The sequence below is a fragment of the Diceros bicornis genome (assembly GCF_020826845.1).
Source record: "Diceros bicornis minor isolate mBicDic1 chromosome 30 unlocalized genomic scaffold, mDicBic1.mat.cur SUPER_30_unloc_1, whole genome shotgun sequence".
NCBI lineage: Eukaryota > Metazoa > Chordata > Mammalia > Perissodactyla > Rhinocerotidae > Diceros > Diceros bicornis.
In genome coordinates, this window is record NW_026690899.1 from 1,119,408 (window position 1) to 1,146,753 (window position 27,346).

A 27,346-nucleotide genomic window follows, 5' to 3' on the forward strand; every position below is an offset into this window, starting at 1 on the left:
CGGTTTGCATTCCCACCAGAGTGTTTGACACTTTCCTTCTCTCCACATCCTGTCTGACGCTTGGTGTTTCCTCTTTTGTTAATTACAGCCATTCTGGTGGGAGTAAGGTGATAGCTCATTGTAGTGTTGATTTGCATTTCCCTGATAGGTAATAATGTTAAACATCTTTTCATGTGCCTGTTAGCCATGTGTATCTCTTCTTTGGATAAATGTCTGTACAGATCTTTTGTCCATTTTTTAATTGGGCTGTTAGCTTTTTTGTCATATCATTCTTTGAGAATATTATATGGCAACCCTCATACTTGACCACCATTATTTCTGAACACCTTCATAACTGATCACCCCTTTATCAGACCAGCCTCATGTCTGACAACCCTCGTAACTGATCACCCTCATATCTCACCAACTTCATATCTGTTCACACTCATATCAGAGCACCCTCATGTCTTACCACCCTCATATCTGGTCTCCATTATATCTGGCCACTATCACATCAGGTCACCCTCATATCTGATCACCCTCAGTATATGATCCCCCTTATATAAGACCAACCTCATAAGTGGACCCCCTCATATATGTTCACCCTTATATCTGACAACTCTTGTATCAGACTACCCTCATATCTTCTCACATTAATATCTGATTGCCCTCATAACTGTTCCTTCTAACACATGACGATGCTAATATCTGACCATCTTCAGACCTGATCACCCATATATCTGAATCCCCTCATATTTCATCACCCCCATATGTACCCAACATCCTATCAGATCACCCTCATATACGATAGTCCTTAATATCTGATCAGCCTTGTATCTGATTACCATCATATCTGATTACCTCATATCTGGCCACCTCGATTGCTGACCAACAATATTTGTGACAAACCTCACATCTGACCACCCAGATATTAGATCACCCTCATATCTGTCCGCCATCATGTCTGTCTACTGTCAAAACTGATCATCCTCCTATTCGACCACACTCCTAAATTATCACTCTCACATATGACCACCCACATATATGACTACTCTCATATATAACCACCCTCATACCTGGCATCCTTAATATACAACGACTCTCGTATCTGACCACCTTCATATCTGCCCACCCACATATCTGGCCACCCTGATATCTGACCATCCTCATATATGGCCATCATCATATCTGATCACCTTTATCTGACCAACAACATATCTGACCATCCTCGGATCTGGCCACTCTCAATTCTGACAATCCCTTTATCTGCCAACCCTCATATTTTACCACTCTCATGTCTGATCACACTCATCTGATCACCCTCTTATCTGACTACACTCATATCATATCATCCTCATTTCTGATCAACCTCGTATCTGTCCACCCTCATGTCTGGCCAACCTCATATTTGGAAAGTCAGATATCTGACAAGCCTCGCATCTGATCAACCTGATATCTGACCACTCTTAAATGTGATCACCCTCATATCTGAAAACGCTGATATATGAACACCTGCATATCTGTTTGCTCTCATATAAGATCGTCCTCAATATTGGACAACCCTCATATCTGGTCCCATTCATATGTGACAAACTTCATATCTTATCACCCTTATATCTGACCAACCTCACATTTGACAACCCTCATATCTCATCACCCTCAATTCTTTTCTTTTTTTTTTTTTAATTTTTGGTTTATTGTAGCAGCATTGGTTTATAACATTGTATAAATTTCATGTGTGCATCATTATACTTCTATTTCTGAGTAGATTACATAATGTTCACCACCCAAGTACTAATTACAACCCATCACCACACACATGTGTCTAATTATCCCTTTCGCCCTCCTCGCTCCCCCGTTAACCTCTGTTAAACAACAATCCAATCTCTATCACTATGTGTTTGTTGCTGTTATTATCTACTACTTCATGAGTGAGATCATATGATATTTGACCTTCTCCCTCTGACTTATTTCACTTTGCTTAATACCCTCAATGTCCATCCATGTTGTCACAAATGCTGGATTTCATCGTTTGTTATGGCTGAGTAGTAGTCCGTCGTGTGTATATACCACATCTTCTTTATCCATTCGTCTCTTGATGGGCACTTAGGTTGCTTTCAAGTCTTGGTTATTGCGAATAAAGCTGCAATGAACACAGGGTTGCATGTATCTTTACACGTTGTTGTTTTCAAGTTCTTTGGATAAATACCCAGCGGTGGAATAGCTGGATCATATGGTAGTTCTATCCTTAATTTTTTGAGGACTCTCCATACTGTTTTCCATAGTGGCTGCATCAGTTTTCACTCCCACCAGCAATGTATGAGAGTTCCCTTCTCTCTACATCCTCTCCAACATATCTGACCACCCTCATATCTGATCACCCTCTTCTCTGACCACCCTCTTATCTGATCACTCTTGTAGATGACCACCCTCATATAAGATCACTCTCATATATGATGTCCCTCAATATCTGATCACACTCCTCTTGGACCACTCTCATATCTGTTCACTCTTATATCTGACCCTACTCATATCAGACCACCCTCATATCTTCCCATGGTAATATCTGACCACCCTCATATCTGTTCTCACTAATATCTCATGATGCTCATATCTGGCCATCTTCAGATCTGATCACCTATATATCTGAAAACCCTCATATCTGACCACACCCATATCAGTCCTCCATCAAAGCAGATCACATCGTATACAATTGTCCTGAATATCTGATCACCCTCATGTCTAATCCCAGTCAGATATGGCCACCCTCCTATCTGATCACTATTACTGACCACTCTCCTATCAAACCACCCACATACTTTGCCAACCTCATATTTCATAACGCTTTTCTCTGAACAAATTTATATCTGACCACATTCACATCTGACCACCATCATAACTGATCACCCTCACATATGATCACCTTCAAATCAGAACACAATCACTTCTGATCACCCTCATATATGACCACACTTATATCTGGCAACTCACTTACCTGATCACCCTGATTTCTGATAGGTCATATCTTATTACAGTCATATCTCATCACACTCATATCTGTCCACTCTGATATCCTTCTAACCTCATATCAGGAAACACTGATTCCTGAATACCGTCTTATCTGATTGCCCTCATAGCTAAACATCAATATTTATGCACCCTTATATGTAATCTCCCTCATATGTGGAAACACTAATATCTGTTCACACATACATATGACCAACCTCCTATCTGACCAACCTCATATCTTCTCACAATCATATCAGATCACTCGTATATCTGATCACCCTCATATCTGGCAACCGTCATATCTGGCCACCTTTGTCTCTGATCACCATTATATCTGACAGCCCTCATATCTGACTACCCAGTTATCGGGTCACCATCGTATCAGACCAACATCACTTCTGACCACCATCTTATCTGATGACCATCATATTTGAGCACCTTCCTATAGGACCACCCTCATATATGACCACCCACATATATGATCACACTCATATCTGGCCACCCTCATACCTGACCACCCTAATATACAATCCCTCTCATATCTGATCACCCTCATATCTGACCACCCTCATATGAGTCAACACTCTTATCTGACAACCCTCAAATCAGATCACAATCATATTTAATCACCCTCATATCTGATCATGCTCACATGTGACCACCCTTGTGTGGGACCACTCTCATATCTGCCCACACTCATATCTGGCCGCCCTGATATCTGACTATCCTCGTATATGGCCACCATCATATCTGATCGCCTTTATGTGATCATCTTACCTCACCACCCTCATATCTGGCCACCCTCATTGCTGATGACCCCTTTTCTGACAACACTCATATCTTATCACCCTGATATCTGATTACACCCATCTGATCACCCTCTTATCTGATTAAATTCATATATGATCAACATCTTGTCTGGTCGCCCTCATATCTGTTCACCCTCATATCTGGCCGTCCTCATATCTGGACAGTAAGATATCTGATATACCTCACATCTGATCCCCCTCATATCTGACCACCCTCAAATGTGATCACCCTCATATCTGAAAACCCTGATATCTGACCATCCTCAAATCTCTTTGCTCTCATATCTGATCGCCCAATATCTGATCATCCTCACATCTGACCCCCTTCATGTTTGGACACCCTCATATCTGATCATCCTCATATTTGCCCTACCTCTGATATGGCCAACCTTATATGTGGCCCCCCTCATATCTGACAACCTTCATATCTGATTACCCTCATGTCTGACCAACCTCATATCTGATCACACTCATATCTGACCACCCACATATGTGAGCCTGCTCATATTTGACCACCATCAGTTCTGACCACCCTCCAATCTGACCAGCCTTATATTTTACCACATTCATATCTGATCACCATCTTTTCTGATCTCCCTCACATGTGACTAGCCTCATATCTGACCAACCTCATGTCTGATCACAGTCCTTTCAGACATCCCTCATATCTAACCTCTCTCTTGTCCTATCAGACTCATATCTGATCAACTTCACACCTGATAACATTCTTCTCTGACCACTCTCATACCTCGCCACTTTTATATCTAATCACGATTATTTTTGACAACCATGATATCAGATCATCCTCATGTCTGACCATCCTCATATCTGACCAACATCATATCTGATCTCCGTATAATCTGATTACCCTCATATCTGGTCACCCTTGTCACTGAGAAACCTCATATCTCCTCACACTCATATCTGACCACTCTCCTATCTGTTAACCCTCATATTTGATCACACTCATATGTGATCACCCTCCTATTTGATCACTCTCATGTCTCTCCACACTCATATCTGGTCACCAACATATCTGATACTATTCGATATGTGATCACCCTCATGTCTAATCACACTCATATCTCACCACCCCAATATCTGATAACTCTCTTATGTGACCACCCTCATATCTGTTCACCATCTTATCTAACCACACTCATATCTGATCTCCTTCATATCTGTTTGCTCTCAATATCTGACAACACTCTTATCTGACCACACTCATATCTGGTCACTGTCATATATGTCCACCCTCAATTTGCTATCAACTTCATATCTCATCACCCTAATATCTGAGGACCCTCATATTGGATCTTCCTCATATCTGAATCACCTTCATATATGACCACCCTCATAAATGACCACTTCATATATGGCCACTCTCATTTCTTACCACCTTCATATCTGACCACCCATATATCTGACCACCCCCCTCATATCTGACAACCTTCGTATCTGACAACCTCATGTCTGGCCAGCCTCATGTTTGATCACCCGTATAGGTGATCAGGCTCATATCCTATCATCCTGAATATCAGACGACTGTCATAGCTGATCTCCCTCCTGTCTGACCTCCCTAATATCTAATCGCCATCTGAATTGACCACCTCATATCGGACCACCTTCATGACTGACCACCCTCATATTTGATCATCCTCATATCTGATCACATTCATATATCACCACCCTCATATAAGATCACCCTCATATGTGAAATCCCTCATATCTGACCACTCTCATATCTGATCACGACTTTATCTGACCTCCTCATATCTGATCATCCACATATCTGTTCTCCCTCAATGACTGATCACCCACATATCAGACCACCGTCATATATGACCACCCTCATATAGTCTCAAACTCTTATTGGAAAACCCTCCTATCTGAACTCACACTTGTCTGTCCACCCTCATATTTTTCCAACTTCATATCTGATCACAATTTTATCTGGCATCCCTTATATCTGATCACCCTCATATCTGACCACAGTCATATCTGATCACCATCCTGATTAGTGTTATATCTGACCACTCTCATTTCTAATCACCCACATATAAGTTATCAATAAATATCTGATCACCCACATATCTGATCACCATTTTATGTGATGACCCTCATATCTGACCACACTCATATCTGGCTACCCTAATATCTGATCACCCTTATCTGATCATCCACATATATGAACACCCTCATATTTTGTCTCCCCCATATCTGATCAACCTTCATCTGATTGACTTCAATCTGATCACCCTAATATTTTATCACACTCATTTATGTTCACCTTAATAGCTGACCACCCTCATATCTGGCCATTCTTATATCTGGCCAACCTCATATCCGACCACCCTCATGTCTGTCTGCTCTCTTAGCTGTATCACAATTATTTCATCACCCTAATATCCGACCATCCTCATATCTGGCCACCCACACATCTTATGACCCTTATAACCGACAACCTTCACAACTCATCACCCTCATGTATGATCACCCACATATCTTGCCCCATTCATATCTGATCACCCTTATATCTGACAACCATCATATCTGATCATCGTCCTTTCTGACCACCCACATTTCTGATCACACTCATATCTGCCCAGCCCTCATATCTGGCCCCCTTTCATAAATAACACCCTGATATCTGATCACCAAAATACCAGACCACCCTCATATATTACCAGCATCAGGTCTAACCACCCTCCTGTCTGATGATCCTTATATCTGACTATCCTCATGTCTGATCGCCCTCATATCTGATTACTCACATGTTGGACCACCTCATATCTGATCACCATTATATTAGACCGTCCTCATATGTGTCTAACATCATATCAGACCAAACTCATATCTTATCACCCTTTTAAGTGATCAGCCTTATTTCTGAGGCTGACAACCTATAACTGACAACCCTCATATCTCATCACCCTAATATATGACCACATCATATCTGATAACACTCATATCTCATCCTCGTCTTATATGATCACTCTAAAATAATATCAGTCCCATACCTGTCCCCCCTCATACCTGATCGCCCTGATATCTGATAAATCTCGAATCTAACCACCCTCATAGCTGATCACCCTTATATCAGACCATCCTCATACATGATCAACATCATATCAGGCCACAGTCGTATCTGGTCATCATTGTAAGTGATCACCCTCATTTCTGACCACCCTCATATCTCATGACCCCTATAACGGATAGCCATCATAAATCATCAATCATATATGACCTTAGTCATATCTGATAACCCTCATTTATGATCACACTCATATATGATGAACATAAATTCTTGCCACTCTCATATCTGTCCACCCTCATATGTGATCACTCTCATGTCTGATCGCCATTAGTATGAGATGACCCTCATATCAGATTCTCCTCATATTTGACCACCCTCATAACTGATCACCATCTTATATGACCACTCTCATATCTGATCACCCTTAGATCTTATTGCTCTCCATATGTGATCACCCTCATATTTGCCCAGCCTTATATCTTCACACATTCATAACTGATCACCTTCATATGATCATCCTCATATCTGGCCACCTTCATATCTGATTACCCTTCTATCTGAACAACACTCATTTCTAATCACCCTCATATCTGACGACACTCATAGGCGGTCAACCTCATATCTGGACACCATCGTATCTGGCCACTCTCATATCTGATCAGCGTCATATCTTACCACCCTCATACCCGATCACCCCCGGTTAAGATCACCTTCAATATCAAATAGCCCTCAATATGTGGTCATCCTCATTTCTGATCACCCTCATATTTGACCACCATCATATCTGATCCCTATCATATCAGATAGCCCTCAGTATGTGATGAATCTCCAATCTGATCACCCTCATTTCTGACCACACTCATATCTACTCACCCACTTTTGCTACAACAATCCTATCCGAGGACCCTCATATCTGACAACCCACATATCTGTTCAGCCTCTTATGTGATCATCCTCCATATGTGGTCACCCTCATGTCTGACCACCCTCATATATGTTCACCCTCAATATCTATTCACCCTCACACCTGACCACTCTCATATATGGCAACCCTAATATCTAATCATGATTATATGATCACCCTCATATCCGATCACCCTCATAAGTTACCTCCATTGTATCTGAACACCCTCATATCTGATCACCCTCATAGCTGACGACCCTCATATCTGATAACCCACATTTCTATCCTCATATCTAACCTCTCTCATATATGACCACTCTCATATGTGACCTCCATCTATATTGTCAAGTTCATATGTCATCACCTTTATATCTGACCATCCTCATATGTCATCACCCTTATATCTGACCACCTTCAAAGCTGACCACTTTCATATCAGGCCACCCTTGTGCCTGCCCACCTTCATAAATGATCAGCTTATAACTGATCACCCTCATACCAGATGCCCCTCATATCTGTCCACTCACATACATGATTACCATTATACCTCGCAACTGTCCTATCTGATCACCCTTGTATATAATCACTCTCAATTCCTACCAGCCTAATATATGATTGTACTCAATATCTGATCACTCTGATATCAGATCACCCTCATATCTGACCACCTTCTTATCTGACCACCCTCATAACTTATCACCATTATAACTGACCACATTCCTATCTGATCAGTCTATCTGATCACCATCCAGATCTGATCACAATCATATCTGATCACCATCGTAATGCTCCCCATTCCTATTTGACAGCCATCAAATCTGACTACCCTCATATCTGGCCAACCTCATAGCTGATCACCTTCCTATCCAACTACCCTCATATGTGAACATACTCATATATGAGCAAAATTAAATTTTGCCACTCTCGTATCTTGTCAACATTATTTATGACCACACCCATATCTGATCACCATCGTATCTGAATACCCTCAATATCTGATCACCCTCATTTCTGACAACCCTCATATCTGGCCACCCTCAGATCTGATCACTCTGATATCTTACAATCCTCATATCTGACCAACCTCAAATCAGATAACACACATATCTGATCAACCTTTTATCTGACGACCCTCAAATCTGGCCATGCTCTGATATGATCACCCTGATATCTGACAACTTTCATATCTGATCACATTCATATGTGATCACACTCCTATCTGGTCAGCCTCATATCTGATCAGACTCATAACCCACCAGCCTCATATCTGGCAACACTCATATCTGGTTACCCTGATATCTGACATCGCTTATATGTAATCACCCTCATATCTGATCATCCTCATATCTGGCCAGACCAATATTTGACCCCCCTCATATCTGGCCGACCAGATATCTGATCATTCTGATATCTGAAACAATCATATCTGATCACTGTCATATATGACTACACTCTTATCAGGCAACCTTCATAACTGAACACCATTTTATATGATCACCATTGTATCTTACCACACTCATATCTGACCACCCTCATATCTGAACACCATCATATCTGTTCACCATAATATCAACTCACCCTCTATATCTGATCACGTTCAAATCTGGCCTCATTCATATCAGATGACCCTCATATCTGACCACACTTTTATTTGACAAACCTCATATATGGTCACCCTCATATGTGAACACCCTCATATCAGACCACCCTCATACCCAAACACCCTAATATCACTTCACACTCACATCTGATCACCCTCACATATGATCACCCAAATATCTGGCTGCCCTCATATCTGACTGCCCTCATATCTCTCCAATGTGATCACCTTTATCTGATCAATCTCATATCTCATCACCCTCATATTGATCAGCTTCATATCTGATCACCCTAATGTCTGATCATGCTCATATCTGACCACCCTTATAACTGATTACCCTCATATATGATCAGCCTCATATCTGACTACCATCATATCTACCATACGTATAATACCAGCCTCATATCTGATCACCATTATGTCTGACATTCCTCATTTCTGAATGACTCTTTCATGAACTACACTCTTATATGATCACCCCCATAGCTGATGACCCTTCTATCTGCACATCATCATATCCTATCACCTTTATATCGGGCCACAATCATATCTGTCACCCTTATAACTGACATCCCTCATATCTGATCATCCTCATGTCTCATTACTATAATACTTCTCCACCCTCATATCTAGGCAACCTTTATCTGATCACCCTCTTATCTGGCCACACACATATCTGATCACCCACATATCTGATCGCCATCAATATATGATCAACCTCATAACTGAAAAACCTCAGATCTGGCCACCCTCATATACATCACACTCATAATTGATCGTGCTTCATAAATGACCACACTCCTATCTGATCACACTCAATCTGATTGCCGTCAGTGTCTGATCAACCTCATATGTGACAACTCTCATATCTGACCACCCTCAAGTCAGAACACCCTCATATCTGATCCCTCCTTGATATCTGATCAAACTCAAATCTGATCTCCCTCATACCACACCACCATCATATATAGTCACCTTTATATTTGCTCACCCACATATTGGATCACCCTCATATCTGACCGCCCTCAAATCTGAACACCCTCATATATGATCGCACTCATATCTGAACAATATCATATCTGAGTACCCTCATATCTGGCCATGCTCAAATCTGATCACCCTGTTATCTGACAACAATATCTCATCACACTTATGTCTTGCTGACAATACTCATATCTGATCATCCTCGTAGGTTATCACAGTCATTCTGTTCACCCTCATATCTGATCACTCTCATATCTTTTCACCCTCATATGTGCTAACCCTCATATCTGATCACCTTTGTATCTGATTGACCTCAATATCTGAACACCTTCATATCTGGCGTGGGAGACCAAAATTGGCCACCATGAAATATATCTCTTTACCTTGATTATTTTTGCTTACAGGACATTTGACCTCCCCCAAACTCCTTAAACAATTAAACATAGAAGACTTGTTCAAGTAAGGAGTTACTATCATATGGTTAAGTTTATAGCTACAGTTAGTGTTAGGTCTAGATTTAGTGCTACAGTTAGGATTAGGGCTAGGGCTGGTCTTCGGTTTAGGGTTAGGATTAGTTTTGGGTTAAGGTTAGGACTAGAGCTAGAGCTAGGGCTGTAATTGGGGTTACGACTAAGTTAGGGATAGTGTTAGGGCTAGGGTTATGCTTAGGATAAAGGCTAGGGTTAGGATTAATGTTATGGTTATGGTTAGGGATTGTTTCGGTTTTCAGTTAAGGGTAGAGGTAGGGGTAGGTGTAGCGTAAGGGTTAGATTAGGATTAGGGATAGTCTACTGGTAGGAGTTGGGTTAGGGTTAGAGTTAGAGGAGTGATAGGTTTAGGGGTAGGGTGAGGGTTAGGTTCGGGTTAACGTTACGATGAGTGTTAGGGCTGGTGGTAGCATGAGAGTTAGCGCTAGGGCTAGAGTTAGGGTTAGGGCTAGAATTATGGTGAGGGCTAGGGTTGGGCCTAGCATTAGGAGTAGGGTTAAGAGTAGGGCTAGGATTAGGGTTATGGTTAGCATTATGGGTAGGGGAAATTTTAGGGCTACAGCTAGGGTTAGTGGTAGGTTAGGGTTATATTTAGACTTAGGGTTTGGGTTATGTATAGACTTAGGGTTAGTGTCAGGTTTAGGGCTAGTATCATCTTTAGGAGTAGGATCAGGATTAGAGTTAGGGTTAGGGTTTGGACTTGGGCTAGTGTTGGCATTAGGGTTAGGGCTAGGATTAGGACAGAGTTAACATTAGGGTTAGGGTTAGTGTTGGGTTATGATTAGTGTTGAGTGATGGTTAGTGTTAGCATTAGGGTCACCACTAGGCTAATGTTGGTGTTAAGCCTAGAGTTAGATTTAGAATAGGATAAGTTTATGTTTAGGGTTAGTCCTAGAGCTAGGGTTAGGTTTACTTTCAGTGGTAGAGTTATTGTTAGAGGTAAGTTTAGTTTAGGGGCAGGGCTAGGGCAATTGCTGCGGCTCGGTTTTTGTTAGGGACAGAGTTACGGGTAGTGTTAGCGATCAAACTAAGGTTAGGGCTGTCGCTTAGACTAGAGTAAGTGTTAGGGTCAAGGTTAGCCTAGGGCTGAGTTAGAGTTAAGGTTAATATTAGGTTTACGGGAATGGATAAGGTTGGGGTTAGAGATGGTTTAGGATTAGGTTTAGGGGTAGTTTTAGGGTTAGGGTTAGTGATAGGGCTAGTGTTAGGGTTACAGTTAGAGTCAGGGCTATGGACAGGGTTAGGGTTAGCGTTAGTGCTAGGACTAGGTCTAGATTTCTGATTAGGGTTAGGGTTAGAGGAAGGGTTAGTGTTAGGGTTCGAGTTATGGCTAGGGCTAGGGCTAAGTTTAAGGTCACATCTAGGGCTAGGATTTGTGTTGGGTTAAGGCTAGCATCGAGGGTTAGGGTTAGGGATATGGTTAGGGTTAGAGTCAGGTGTAAGGGTAGAGTTTGGCATAAGGTAGTATCAGGGTTTGTGTTAGGGTTAGGACTAGTGTTAGGCTTAAAGGTAGGTCTAGGGCTAGGGCTAGAGTTAGGGTTAATGTTAGGGTTAGGGTTAGGTCTAGCGCTAGCGTGAGGATAGGGCTAGGGCTAGAATTAAGGTAAGATTAGGAGTTATAGTAGGCTAAGGATTTGGTTTAGGGTTAGGTGTAATGCAGGGTCACGGTTAGGGCTAGGTTTAGGGTTAAGGGTAGGGTTAGTGTTAGGGGTATGGGGATGTGTTTATAGTGGGGAATGGGGATGGCTTTTTACTGTTTGTTTAGGTTCAGGGTTAGTATTAGTGTTTGTGCTAGGGTTATGGATAGTGTTAATGTTAGGGTTAAGGTCAGGGCCATGGCTAGTGTTAAGGACAGGTCTAGATTTAGGGCTAGGGCTAGACCTGGGTTTATGGTTAGGACTAGGACTATGGTTAATTTCCTGTGTAGGGCTGGGTTAGTGTTAGGTCTAGGTCAATGGTTAACATTAACCTTACAGATGGGGTTAATGCTAGGTTTAGGGTTACGGCTAGGATTAGGGTTACTGTGAGCGATAGTGCTAGGGTTAGTGTTAGGTTTAGGGTAGAGGTTGGATTGGGGTTGGGTTAGGGTGAGAGTTAGGAGTCAGGGTGGCGATGGAGTGTTAGTGCAATGGTTAGGGTAGGACTATGGTTAGTGCTAGTTTTAGTGTTAGGTTTAGGGCTAGGGTTAGTGCTAGGTCAGGTTTAGGGCTAGGGCTGTTGTTGTTTTTATGTTTAGGGCTATGGCTAGGATTAAGGTTGGGGTATGAATGGGTTAGGGTTAACGTTAGGGGTAGCGTTAGGGGTAGAGCTTGGTTAGAGTTCACGTTAGCTTTAGGGGTAGGGGTAGGGGTAGGGGTGGAGTTAGGGGTCGGTTTGTGTTATGGTTAGCTTTAGAGTTAACAGTAGGTGTATGTGCAGGACTTGGATTAGTGTTAGGGTAAGGTTTATGGTTAAGGTTAGGTTTGGTACAGAGTTAATATTAGTTTTATGGTTAACGTTAGGGTTATGTTTGGGGTTAAGCTTGCGTTAGGGTTAGGTTTAAGCTTAGGGTTGGGGTAGGGTTTGGATTAGGATTTGGGGAGGTGTAGGTGTAGGGATAGAGTTAGGCTTAGGGTTAGGGTTTGTGTTAGTGCTAGGACTGGGGTTAAGGTTAGTGTTAGGCTTGGCTTAAGGTTAGGTTTAGCAGAGCAGTACGTGTAGGGATAGTGTTAGGGTTAATGTTAGCGTTAGGGTTAGGGGTAAGTTTAGGGCTAGGGCTAGGTTTAGGCTTAGGGCTGGGGCGAAGGTTAGGATTATGGCTATTGTTAGGAATACTGTTATTATTAGGGATGGAGTTGGGGTTAAGTTTGGGTTAGGGCTAGGGTTAGTTTTATGGTTATTGGTAGGGTTGTGGTTAGGGTTGCATTCGAGTTTGGCCTATGGTTGTGGAGGGGCTAGGGTTTCGATTAGGGTTATTGGTGAGGGGAGGAGTAGGTGTAGGCATAGGTTTAGGGTTAGTGTTCGGGTTAAGGTCAGTGGTAGTTGTAGGGATTGGGTTAGGGTTAGTTATAAGGTTAGGGTTAGATTTAGGTTTATGGCTAGTGTTAAAGTTGGCATTAGGGTCTAGAGCCATGGTTAGGGTTAAGGGTAGGTTTATGGTTAGGGGTAGGTCTGGGATACAATTAGGGTTAGGGTTTGGTTTTGTCTTAGGTTTAGGGTTAGGGTTAAGGCTGGGTCTAGGGCTGGTTTTAGAGTTAGGGCTAGGGTTAGGGTTAGGGTTAGTGCTAGGTTTAGGGCAAGGGTTTGGGTTAGGGTTAATGCTAGGATTAGTGTTGGGGTTACTTTTGTGGTTGGGTTAAAGAGTTAATGTTAAACTTCAGGATAGTATTAGGGGTAGGCGTAGGGTTAGTGTTAGGGTTAGTGTTAGAGTTAGGGTTAGGGTTAGACTTAGGGGTAGGAGTTATCTAAGATTTAGGGTTATGGTTACAGTTAGGCATAGGGTTAGGGTTAGGTGTAGGGCTAAGTTTAGGGTTATGATTATGCTTAAGATTAGTGTTAGTGTTATCACTAGGGATTGGGTTATTGTTAAGCTTAATGTTAGGGTTAGGGTTATGGTTAGGTTTGGGTTTAGGGTTGGGTTAGTGTTAGGGTTCGTGTTACCTTAAGTCTTAGGGTCTGGGTAAAGAGTGTTTTAGGGATAGGGGTAGGGTTACAGTTAAGGTTAGGGGTAGTGATACGGTTAGCTGTGGGAATTGCATTAAGATTAACATTAGGGCCAGGGCTAGAGCTAAGTCTAGGTTTAAGTTTATGGCTAGGGCTTGGTCTAGGGCTTAGACTAGGGTTAGGTTCAGTTTTACTGTTAGGTTTAGTGTCAGATTTAGGACTAGTCATAGGGCTGCATTAGTGTTAGTGATCGGGGTTGGGCTAAGTTTTAGGCGCAGTCTTAGGGTTAGGGTTACAGTTAATGTTAGGTCTAGGGCTGGGGCTCGTTTTAGGATTATGGATAACATTAGGGTTAGTGTTAAGGCAAGGGATAGTGTCAGGGGTCAGGTGAGGACAAGGATTAGTATTAGGGTTGGGGCTGGTTTTAGGGCTAGGGTTAGTTCAAGACTTGGGTCAATGTTAGAGTTAGCGTTATGGTTAGAAGTAGATTTAGGTTTAGGGTAAGGGTTATGGTTAGGGTTAGGGTTAGTTTTACGGCTATGGCGAGGGTTAGGGCTAGGTTTAGTGTTAGTTTTAGGTTTATGGCTATGGTTAGGTTTAGAGCTAGGCATTTCTTTAGGGTTAGTCACAGCGGTACCGTTAGGTTTAGTGTTACGTAAAAGTTACAGTTACAGTTAGCATAAGTTTTAAGATTAGAGGTAGGCGTAAGGATAGGGGTGGGGTTGGATTAGGGTTATGGTTATGGTTTGGTTTTTGTTAAGGTTATTGTTCGTGTAATGGTTAAGGTTAGGGCTAGGGACAGGGCTAGATTTAGAGTTATGACTAGTGTTATGGTTAGTGTTAGAACTAAAGCTAGGGTTAGGATTAGAACTTGGGCTAAGATTAGTGTTAGAGTTAGCATTAGGGTTGGGTTATGCTTGGTGTTACGGATATTGTTAGGGGTAGGGGTAGGTGTTTGGTTAGGTTTAAGTTTAGGGGAGGGGTTGGTGTAGGGGTAGTGTTAGGGTTAGTGTTGCATTAGGGTTAAGGTTAAAGATAAAGTTAAGCCTAGAGTTAGTGTGAGAATTACGGTTCAGGTTAGGGTTAGGGTTAAAGTTAGAGTTAGGTTTGGTTAAGGTTAGGGGTAGGGTTATGGTTAGTATTGGGTTAAGTTTTGGGGTGGGGTAGTAGTAGGGGTAGGTGTTGGGTTAGTGTTAGGGTCAGGGTTATGGTTAGGGTTATGGTGAGAGTTAGGGCTAGGTTTAGTGTTAGAGTTAGCATTAGGGCTAGAGTTCAGGTTAGGGTTAGAGTTCAGGTTAGGGTTAGGGCTGATAATAGGCCTAGATTTATGGATAGGTTTAGGACTAGGGTTAGGGTGGGTTAGTATAAGGGTTTGTGTTAAGGTAGTTTTAGATCTACGGTTAAGGTTAGTGCTGCGTTAGAGTTATAGTTAAGCTTAGTGTTTGGTTTAGGGTTAGGGTTAGGGTTAAGGCTAGTCTTATGTCTAGGCTTAGTGTTATGGTTAGGACTAGGGCTAGTGTTGGGTTTAGGGCTATGGTTAAGGTTAGCCTTAATGTTAGTACTAAGTTTAGGGATAGTGCTAATGTTAGAGTTAGCGTTAGGGCCAGGGATATGGAAAGGGCTAGGGTTATCATTAGGGCTAAACCTAGGTCTATAGTTATGGTTAGGTTTAGAATTTGGCCTAGAGCTAGGGTTAGGGTTAGGGATATGGTCATTTCTGGGGCTAAGTTTAGGGTCAGGTCTGGGGCTTGGATTTGTGTTAGGGTTAGGGCTTGTGTGCAGTGCTATGGTTAGGTGTAGGGTTAAGTCTAGTGCTAGGGTTAGGGTTATGGTTAGTCCTAGCTTTAGGGTTAGTGTCATGTGTAGTGCTAGCGTTTTGTTTAAGCCTAGTGTTAGACTTAGCAATTGGGTTAGGCTTAGGGCTGATATTAGGGTTAGGGTTAGGTTTAAGAGTAGGTTTAGTGTTCAGGTTACCATTATGTTTAGTGTTTAGGTTTGGCTTAGAGTTAGGAATAGGCTTAGGGTTAGAGCAAGTGTTTGTGTTAGGAGTCTGTACAGGATTAGGGTTAGAGTTATGGTTGGGTTAGACTAAGTGTTAGTGTTAGGATTAGGATTAGGGCTATGACTAGTATCTGGGGTAGTGGTAAGTGTTGGCTTAGGGCTAGGGTTAGGGTTTGGGCTAGGGTAAGGCTAGGGTTTGTGTTAGGTTTAGAGTTAAGGTTAGGGATAGGGCTTGGGCTAGAGCCAGGTTTAGGGTTAGGGCTAGCATTAGGTCTAGGTTAAGTGTTATTTTAAGGCTATGGGTAACATTAGAGTAGGATTAGAATTAGGGTTATGGGTAGGGGTAGGCTAAGTGTTTGGGTTAAGAGTAGGGGTAAGGATATGGTCACAGTTAGGGTTAGGTTTAGGGTTAAAGTTGGTGTAATGTTAGGGTTGGGTGATGTCTAGTCTTAGTGTTATGGTTAATATTAGTGTTTGTGCTAACATTAGGGTTCTGCATATGATTACTGTTAGGGGTAAGGTTAGGCTTAGGCTTCAGATTGGATTAGGGTTAGGGTTAGGGTTTGGGTAGGGTTACATTTAGTTTATGGAGAGAAGGAGGGGTAGGGTTGGGGTTAAGGTTGCATTTGGTTTAGGGTTAGGATTAGGGTTCGGGTTCCAGTTAGGGTAATGGTTAAGGTTAGGCTTAGGGTTCGGATTAGAGTTTGTGTACTGGTTTGGTTTAGGATTCCAAACAGCAATCTGTGCCAAATGTTTTTTAGGTATTATGTGATCCTTACTAGCTGGAAGGAAGGGAGATGGGGTATGGATTTATTTCCAGGAATGGGTGCTAGACATGATTTGGCTTAGCTCTACTCTGGATTCCCTGTCCTATACAAACCTGTTCCCAGGTTTAAGGATAGGGATAGGGTTAGGTTTTGGTTACGGTTAGAGTTAGTTTTATAGAGAGAAGGAGGGGTAGGGTTGGGGTTAGGGTTGCGTTAGGCTTGGATTTAAGATTAGGGATAAGGATAAGGTTTGGGTTAGAGTTACGGTGAGAGTTAGGGTTAGGGTTAGGGCTAGGGTTGTATTAGTGTTAGGGTTACTGTTAGGATTAAATTTAAGTTTAGTGTTAGCCTTAGAGTTTAGAGTTAGTGTACTAAAGTTACCATAGTGTTAGGGTTATGGTTAAGGTTTGGGCAAGTGCTAGGTTTAGACATAAAGTTAGGGTTATGGCTAGTGTAAGGTCTGGGTCTTAGGGCCAGGGCTAGGGTTAGGATTAGTTTCAGCTGTAGGTTGTGTTAGGGCTAGATCTAGGGCAAGTGTTAGGGTTAGGGTTACAGTTAGGGTTAGGGTTAGGGCTAGGGCTAGTGCCAGGGTTAGGGTTAAGTCTAGGACTAGGCTTAGTGTTAGGGATAGGGCTAGGCTTAAGCTTAGTGCTAATTCTTGAATTATTGTTATTGTTAATATTAGTGTTGGGGTTGGAGTTGTGTTGCGGTAAGTGTCAGGTATAGGGTTAGTGATAACTGTAGGTTTAGTGTAAATGTAATTGTAGGTTTAGATTTAGGGTTAAGATTAAGGATAAGGTTATGTCTAGGGCTATGGTTAGGGTTAGGGTTAGGGCTATGGTGAGAATTAGGCTTCACGTTCGGATTAATGTTAACATTAGTTTTAGGGCTAGGGTTGGGGTTTGTATCATGAATCCTAACCCAACTTTAGCTCTAAGCCTAAACCTACCCCAAGCCCTAAAACTCTCCCTAGCCTTAAACCTAATCATATGCAAACTCACTGTAACTGTAACCCCAAGCCAACTCTAACCATAACTTAAAACCTAGTCTTAGCCCTAGCCCTAACAGTAACTCTAACCCTAGCATAACCCTAACTCTAACCCTAGTCTTAACCCAAACACAAACCCTACACCTGTTCCAACACTTTCCATTGTCCCCACCCTAAGGCACACACGACACAAACGTGAGATCTAACCCTAATCATACCCCTAACCATAACCTCAAAACCTGCCCCGTCCCAAACCATAAAAATGAATCTAGTTATAAACCTAAAGAGAATCTTAACCCTAAATGTAATAACTAATCTTAGCCCTAAGCCCAGCCCTAACGATAACTCTTGCCATAACACTAACACTATCACTACACCTACTCCTAACTCTCACCATAACCCTACATGTAATCCAACCCTAACCCTATCCCTAGCCCTTGCTGTAGCCTTAAACCAGTCCTAACACAAACACTAGCCCTATTCCTAATCATATCTCTATTGCTAAACCTAACCTTAACTGAAACACAAACCACCTCACCTAGCCCTAGCCCTAAACATAATCCAGGCCTAGCCCTAAGCCTAACACTAACCCTACCCCAACCCTAACCCTAACCCTAACCCTAATATGAACACTAACTCTAAGACTAAACGTAAACCTAACCCTAACATGAACACTAACAGTAAACCTAACCCAACCCAACCCTAACCTTAAAGCTAGCCCTAAGCATAAGCAGAAGCCTAAAGCGGGCCCCAAATTTAACCCTAACCCGAAACCTAATCCGACACTAAACATAAACCTAATCTTATCCTGACCCGAAACCTAAACCTTACTCTAATCCGAAGGCAAACCTCAAAATAAAGCTAAGCCTAAACCTCACAATAACCCTAATCCTAATCCTAACATGAACACGAATCGGAACCCTAACCCTAAACAGAAACCTAGACCTAAACAGAACCAGAACCCAACCCTACCCCTAAAACTAACACTAAGGTGAACACTAACCCTAACCCGAACCCGAATCCAAACCCTAAACCTAACTCAAACGCTAACACGAACCCTAACCTGATACCGACACCAAACACCAACCATAACCCTAAACCAAACACTAACCCTAACACAAAAACTAACGCTAACCCCAACCCTAACCTGAACCAAAACATAACCCTAACTTGAACTCTAAGCCAAAACCTAATCCTAACCCTAACAATAACCCTAACCGAAATCCTAACCCTAACCATAATGTTAAGTCTAACACGAAAAATAACCCTAACCATAACCCAAGTCTGAATCCTAAACCTAACCCTAACTCGAACCCAAACCCAACCTGAACCCAGTCCTATCCCTTATCCAAAACTAACCCCAACCCCAGCCCTAACCCTAAGCCTAAAGCTAACCAGAACTCTAACAATAACCTGAACCCCAAACTTAACGCAGACTCTAACCCGAACCTTAACCCTAACTCTAAAATTATCACAAACACAAAGCCTAATCTGACTCTAACACTAACACCATAGAGAACCCAAACCTTAACTCTAATCCTAATCCAAACACTAACCTCACCCTAAACCTTAACATAACCTTAACAGTAACCCTAATTCTAACCGTCCCAACAAAGCAAAACATAACCCTAACTCTAACCAGAAAATGAACTCGAACCCTAACCATACCCTAACCCAAAAACAACCCTGACCTTAAAAATAACCCTAAACTTAACATGAAAATTAACCGTAACCATATAGGTAATCCTAGCCTGAAATGTAACCCTAACCCTAAACCTAATCTTAGCCCGACTCTAACCCTAACCCTAACCAGAACACGAACCTGAACCCTAAGCCTAACCCTGACTCAAACACTAGCCCTAACACTAAAACTAAACATTACCCTAACTTGAACCCTATTGCTAAGCCTAACCATAATCTGAACTCTAAACATAATTCTAACCCTAATGCTAACCCTAACCCTAATCCAAACCCAACACTAACCCTAACCCTAACCCTAACCCTAGACCTAAATCGAACCCTAACCCTAATCGGAAACCAAAACGTAAACCTAACCCTAACCATAAACCAAACCCAACCCTAACCCTAACCCTAACAAGAAACCTAAAGCTAAAGCTGAGCATTTTTCGAACCCGAAACCTAATAATAACCCTAATCCGAATACTAACCCTAACTTCAGCCTAACCCAAATCCTAACACTAACCCGAATGCTAACCTGAATCCTAACCCTAGCAAGAACCCGAACCCGAACCCGAACCCTAACACTAACCCGAAGCCTAACCCAACCAGAACCCTAAGCCTAAACTGATATCAAAACCAAGCCCTGACCCTGACATTAACCCAAATACTAACACTAACACTACACCTAACCATAACCCTAAATCTAACTCAAACCCTAACACTAACCCCAACGCTAAACTGAACCTGACCACTGACCCTAACCCTAACCCTAAACTCTAAAACTAACCCTACACGTAAAACAAATCTGTACCAAACCCAAACCCTAACACTAACCAGAACCATAACCTTAATGTTAACCATAACCCTAACCCCAATAGTAACAGAAACCCTAACACTTACACTAACTAGATGATAACCCTATGCTAACTGAACCCTAACCCTAACCTGGCAATCAACCATAACACTAACGTCAACCCTAACCCTAACACTAACCTAAACTCAAACATACCATTAACGCGAATCATAACCCTATCCCTAACTAGAACCATAAACTTAACCCTAACCAGAAACATATACCTAAATATAAACCTAACACGAACCCGAAAAGTAAACCAAACCCTAAAACTGACAGTAACCGGAAACCAAACTTAACACTAACGTAACACTAAGAGTACCCCAGGAAATGGCTCTGGGGAGAAAAGCATGACGAAGGGCACGTGTGACGCCTTCTGTTTGAGTGCAGAGGTGCCAGGCAGAGGGCGACAGGATGGCTGGATCGGCTCACCTGCTTTCTCCAAATGAGGCTGGACAACCAGCCAAACATCCTACCTGGGCCAGGCCACTTCCAGTGGGGACAAGGTCAAGAGGACATAGCCCTGCGGATGGCTGCCAAGTCTCCTGTGGCGTGTGCTGGGCCCCGTCAGAGAAGGAAGCAACCTGGCAACGGGTGTGCCAGACGTGAGATCAGGAGGCCTCCCACACCCGGGTCCCTGTCCTGCCCAGGCCTCACGAGGGAGGGCGATGGTCGTGGCAGTAGCGAGTGGGGTGGGGCTGCCGGCTAGCCTGCCCTGGGATGTCCTGGGAGAGGGCGCCTGGGGATGGGCTGCCACTGGAGAGGTCTGAGGGACCGACCCAGCTCGAGGCAGTCGGGGGCAGAGAGAGAATCCCACTCCGCCCTTTCCCTTAAGTCTCTTATGGCTTGTCAAATCGTTAACAAGACAGGTTCGCAAGAGAAAATCATACCCAACTGAGAAATATGAGTACATGGCAGAAACCCGGGAAAATGAGTCTCTCCACACAAAGGCAGAGATTTTCATCTTGCATCCTCTCCTGATCTTATGAGAAAGGAGGATGTTGGGGGAGGGCATGTGGAAGTCAAGACTGGAAGAAGACAATTGTCATGCAGAGGGACATGTAATGTCTTGTCGGAACCATTTCCCCTGCACCGGGGTCAGGTCCAGAAGGGACAGCACGATGGTGACAAGCAACCCTCCTCTCTGTGGTGGCGCTGGCCCCGGGGCGGGCGTGGGGGTGGTAGGTGGAAGCGGGATGGCGTGTGAGTTGGTACCAGCGGTGGAGGCAGCGATTCAGAGGTCAGGGATCTCTCTTTCTCTCTCTCTCACTCTCTCTGTGTCTCTCTCTCACTACTCTCCCTCTGAGACCTGAGGAGAGAAAGGTGGGGCACCCTACCCACCTCGCCTACCTATTCCATGGTCCCTTCTTTCTCTGGCAGCTCTCGGAACCATGTGTGCTTGGGTTCAACCCCCTCAGGCCAAGGGTGCATGCTCAGCCACCCGGGACTAGGGCTGGCCTCGGGGGTCCTCAGTGAAGGCCCCATCCTCCCACCATGATCTGGCCAGCTGGGGCATCCCTCGGTGACTACCAGCTGCAGGTGAAGGAACCCCACCCTTCTTGACTTGGCTTCAGGTGCTGTCTCCCTCACCTCCCACAATACCTCACAGATCGCAGGCCTCATCAATTCCTTGGAAGGGTGGGTCTGTCCAGGGTGGCCACAGTCAGACTGGGGTTCGAGCTCAAGGTTCTTCCTAGGCCAGTTGCTTTGTCCTGGGGCTCATTTCTTTCCAGAAAGACAAAGCCATGGCCTCACCCCATGCCTAGACTTGGCGACTGCAGCCAGGTGGAGGAAAGGCTCTGTGGAGAAAAAGGGCCGAGACAGGCATATGGCAAAGCAGGAAGTGCAGCACCAGCAGCCCATAGGCATTTGGGAGACTATGCCAAACTGGGCAAGCCCTTCCAGGGTCAGTTCCCAGTCTCCTCTCTGGCGTCGGGAAAGCTTGGCCTTCCTAGGGCCCAGGCCATGGTTCTGGGGAGAAATCCGCGATGGAGGGCACTCGTGAGGCCCTCTGCCTGAGGTCGCAGGTGTCACGCCCAGGGCAACTGCAAGCCTGGCTCTGCTTGCCAGCTTTATCAAAAGAAGTCTGGACAAATATCCAAACCTGGCACCTGGGCCAGGCCCCTTCTGAGGGGACAAGTTACAGAGGACATAGCCCTGGGGACGTCTGCCAAGTCTCCTGGGGCGTGTGCTGGGCCTCGTCAGAGGAGGAAGCAGTCCGGCAAGTGGTGTGAGAGACCAGAGATCAGGCAGCCTCCCACACCCAGGTCCCTGTCTTCCCCAGGAATCCCAAGGGAGGATGATGGTCTTGGCAGTGGCGAGAGCGCTGGGGCGGGAGCTGAGGCAGCCCTTGGATGCTCTGAGAGAGGCATCGAGGGATGGACTGCCCCTGGCCAGGTCTGAGGGACCGATCCAGCTTGGGGCAGCCGGGGGTGAACCACAGCATGTCCACAGCCCTCTCTGCAGATCCAAGCACCAGGCAAGCACCTGCCATGGCTGATCCCATTAGTCCCTACAAGATCACCATGAAATTTATCCTCTCCACACCAACTTTTAAGAAGAGCAAACTGAGTCTCAGAGAGATGTGGGCATTTGCCCAAGGTACACAGCTGGCAGTGGGCAGAGTCACCACTGTGCTGAGGGCTGAGTGGCTACTCACCTAGTAAACAGCTGGTCCAGGACCCGGTGGCATGAGTTTGAGGCCAAGTAGTTCACCATGAAGGTGGTGAAGCTGGAGATGTTCTTAATCAGGAAAGCTGGTGCAATGGACACTGTCAGCTTCTCCATCATGCCTACCTGGAGGCCACGCATCCTGCAGGCCTCATTTAAATTCACAGTGGACTCATCCTCACACTAGGGGAGAGGAGGAGGAACATACAGTCAGTGACATCATAGTGAACCACCAGGAGGAATGACGTGTCTCTCTACCCTCCTGTGTAGCTTCTGGGGAGGAGTGGAGGTCCAGATTCCTTTGGGAGAGGGACTGTCGGACACTGTAGCGAGAAAATTCTGGGGCAGCCGTTCCCAGGGGAATCTCATATTTGAGTCAGGATTCTACTACTGCCTTGATCATCTCAGGGTCCTGGGTGTGAAGACACCTCTGCAACCACACTCACCTCAGAGCAGCCCTGGTCATTGATGGACTGGTGCACCTGTGTCCACTCCAGGGAGATGGCAAACTGGAAAGCATGCACCAGCTCCTCGACCATCTCCTGGGTGCAGATCTGCAGTGACAGTGCCCGGCAGTCAGGCCAGGAGGGATCAGGGGCCTGCCTAGACTTTGCCACAGTGAGAAACTACACCACAGATCAGGCACAGAGGAGAATCTGCATAGATTCCACCAAGGAAGGAATGTGAGGACACCTTGAGGGCCCAACATTCACATGTGGATAGAGGAGCTTGGTCCCCAGCGCTCACCTTCCTCTCCTGCAGCCAAGATCTTGAGTATGAACATGACACACTGCCCGACTCCCACCATCTAGCTTCCTGCTCCTGCCCAGGCTGGGTCCTCCTCATCTCCAGCTTCCCTAACTCCACCTCCCCCTCACACACACACAATGAGGGTTAAGGGGTGTGGGGCTGTCCTTTTGGGATCACAGTTCTGGCCTGACCTAGAGTGGTCTGCCCTTGCCTACACTGTTACCTCATGGTTCCTCCTGCCAGAAGGCCACAAACATTTGCAGTGAGGGCTGAGCCAATGTCTAAAGCGACTTAACACGCTCTCTTCCTTGGCTTTCTGGGGGCCAGAGCCTGGGAAAGTCACGGGACAACACGAGAACATCCTGCTGTGTCGAGTGTCTCCACTCAAATGAACTGGACAGGAGGCTGTGTTTACAATGTTGGTGCCTGGTAACCAGAGTTCTAAGTTCTGTTGGGTGCTGTCACCAAGGAAGTGAGGTCACTTCTTCAAGGTTCTATTACTTTGCCCCATCCTTCAATCAGACCCACTCAAAGCCGCCGCTAGGCTGTTGGCTGCTCTCCCTCTTTGCCCATGTCATCTCCATCACTGTACACAAATGCCCATCACCACCCTCCCCACAGCTCCTTGGGAGTGGATCCAGGCCCCAGCTTTGAGGAGACAGAGCTGAGGTCAGACCTCTTTTTTCCTACCAGTTATGTGTCCTGGAAAAGCTGCTGTGCCTCTCAAGATCTCCCCACTCTCCCAAGCTGCACAATGAGGATTGGGCTAAAAACAGCTTCCTAGGGACCTCATCAGGTGTATATGTAATAATACGTACAACATCTGTGGGCTGGTGTCACATGTGTCTAATGCACACACTTAGAGATGGAGGAAGTACAAGGAGTAGGACATCACATAGAATACCAGTCAGAACTTCTCTAAGTCCCAGATGTGTGAAATTTGGTAAGTCACTGCCACTCTGAGCCTCATTTTCAGGTCTGCATCCTGAAGGGGTTGAAATTAGAGGAAATTCAGACATTGTGATCCACTGGCATTAACCCTTCCAGGGTCCCCTGTTTTACTCAGAATCAGTCCCAAGAGGCTCATGTTGGCCTATGTGATGGGAGCCTCCACAATGTTCCCAATGCTCCCTGCCTCCTAGAGTGCACATCATTGTGTCACCACTAAGTGGTAGGTATCCGGCTTCTGAACAACAGAACACAGCCAAGGTGACGGGATGTCACTTCCAAGTTTTAATTACAAAACGTCTGTCACTTCCTGCTTACTGGCTTACTTGGGTTCCCTACTTACCTCCCTCCTTCTGTTTCTCTCTCTCTCTCTCTCTCTCTATCAAATCACCAGAATTGAGAGAGCAAGTGCTGATGTTTTCAGTTGCACTATGTAGAGGCTCCATAGGAGAGAACTGAGGGAGTGTCCAGCCAAAAGACAGACATGAGCTCAGACTCTCAGTCCAAATGGATCCTCGCAAAACCCATGTGCGTGATCTTGTGTGGGAATGTTCCCCCATTTGAGCCCTGTTGAGACCACAACCCTGCTTCACAGAGACTTTGAGGCAGAGGCACCCAGCTAAGCCATGCCAGATGCTTGGCTCACAGAAATTATGAGATGGTATATATTTGTACTGTATAGGTGCTAGGTTTTGGATTAATGTTGTCACAGAGGAACAGAAAGTAACAGTCTACCGTGTCCCAGGATCCAGCCTGATCACCCTCCTCTCTCCCCTCACTCTCTCTTCTCAGGCTCCCTCCAGCCACACTGGCCACATTTCTGACCTTCCCTAGTCAAACTCGCTTCTTCCTGTGAGTCTCTGCACCAGGGAGCCTTCTCCTTGACACACTAACTGTTCCCAGACATACACAGGGGTGCTTACACTTGTCATTCTGGTCACAGCAAAGGGCTGAAATGCCTCAGAGAGGCCTTTCAGAACCTCCTAGCACAGTCTCTACCATCACAGATCTCACATCCAGAAGAGCATTACATGATTTCCTCCTCCTTCCTCCCATTGAGTTAAAATGAGTGCATGATGAAGGGCTGTGTGTTTTGGCTGAAGCAGAGGCAACTCCTTCTGGTTATAGCAAGCACACGACTGTCTCTTCCAGGCCGAATTTTTCTCACCATGAGTCCATTGTTTAAGGAAATCATCATTCCCTCTCTTTCATGGGTCTGGTTTCCCCAAGAACACAGTGAACCATCCCCTTTCCCTGTGCTGCATCACCATAAACCCAGAGACAGAAGATAAGCACCAGGTTAAAACACCACCAGATCCTGAATTCAGTCACTGCTGAGATCCTCCCATCAATGTTGTCATTCAATCGGGACTCCTGAGGACACCTTTCCCCTGAGACCCACTCCCAGCCTGTCGTCAGCTTCTTACAGTAACACTGAAATTTACTCAAAGTCCTCCCAACCTGGGAAAGAAACATTCTGAAATGTTCTCTTTATTAATTTTCAGGGACTGGGGACATAGGTAGATGTAATATCAGTGTGTATGTGCAGTAGTTTCTATGCACGTATTCTATTTTTCAGACACAGATAAAATAGTGTGGCTACTCAGTGCACCAAGAAAATGAATAACTGATCAAATTTTTTCATGATGTGAAGTCTTTAGAGAGTAAATGTCATGGTTAAGAGCACAGACTATGGAGCTAACTCCTCACGTCCAAATTCCAGCTCAATCCCTTATTAGATATTAGTGTTGACCGAGTTATTTACCTGATTGGTGCCTCAGTTTCTTCATCTCTCAGTTGGCAATAATGATCAGCATACCTATTTTCTAGGTTTCTGGAGAGTATTAAAGGAGTTAATGTTTGAAAAATGCTTGGAACACCTAGCGTATTACCAGTGCTGTACCTATATATTAGAAATAAAATTTAGAAATTCTTCTGACACTGCCTGTGAGCCCCAGAGGGTGATACTGTTGCCTGGATGTATGTAGAAAGCACTCCATGACATACGATGAATAAATGAGTGAACAACATTGGCGAATGCATTACCAATGTCACCTATGTCACCCTACAGGTATTCCCAAGCCGAACCACACACAGACATTCCTGCTCTCTCCTGCATCTCAGTCCCTGGAGGAATGACTGGGGTTTCTTGGACTCTGGTAACCGTGCCCACTAAAGGTTATTTTCTGTCAGCAAACCCCAGTCTTTGTCCAAGTGCTGCAGCTCACAGGGTCTGC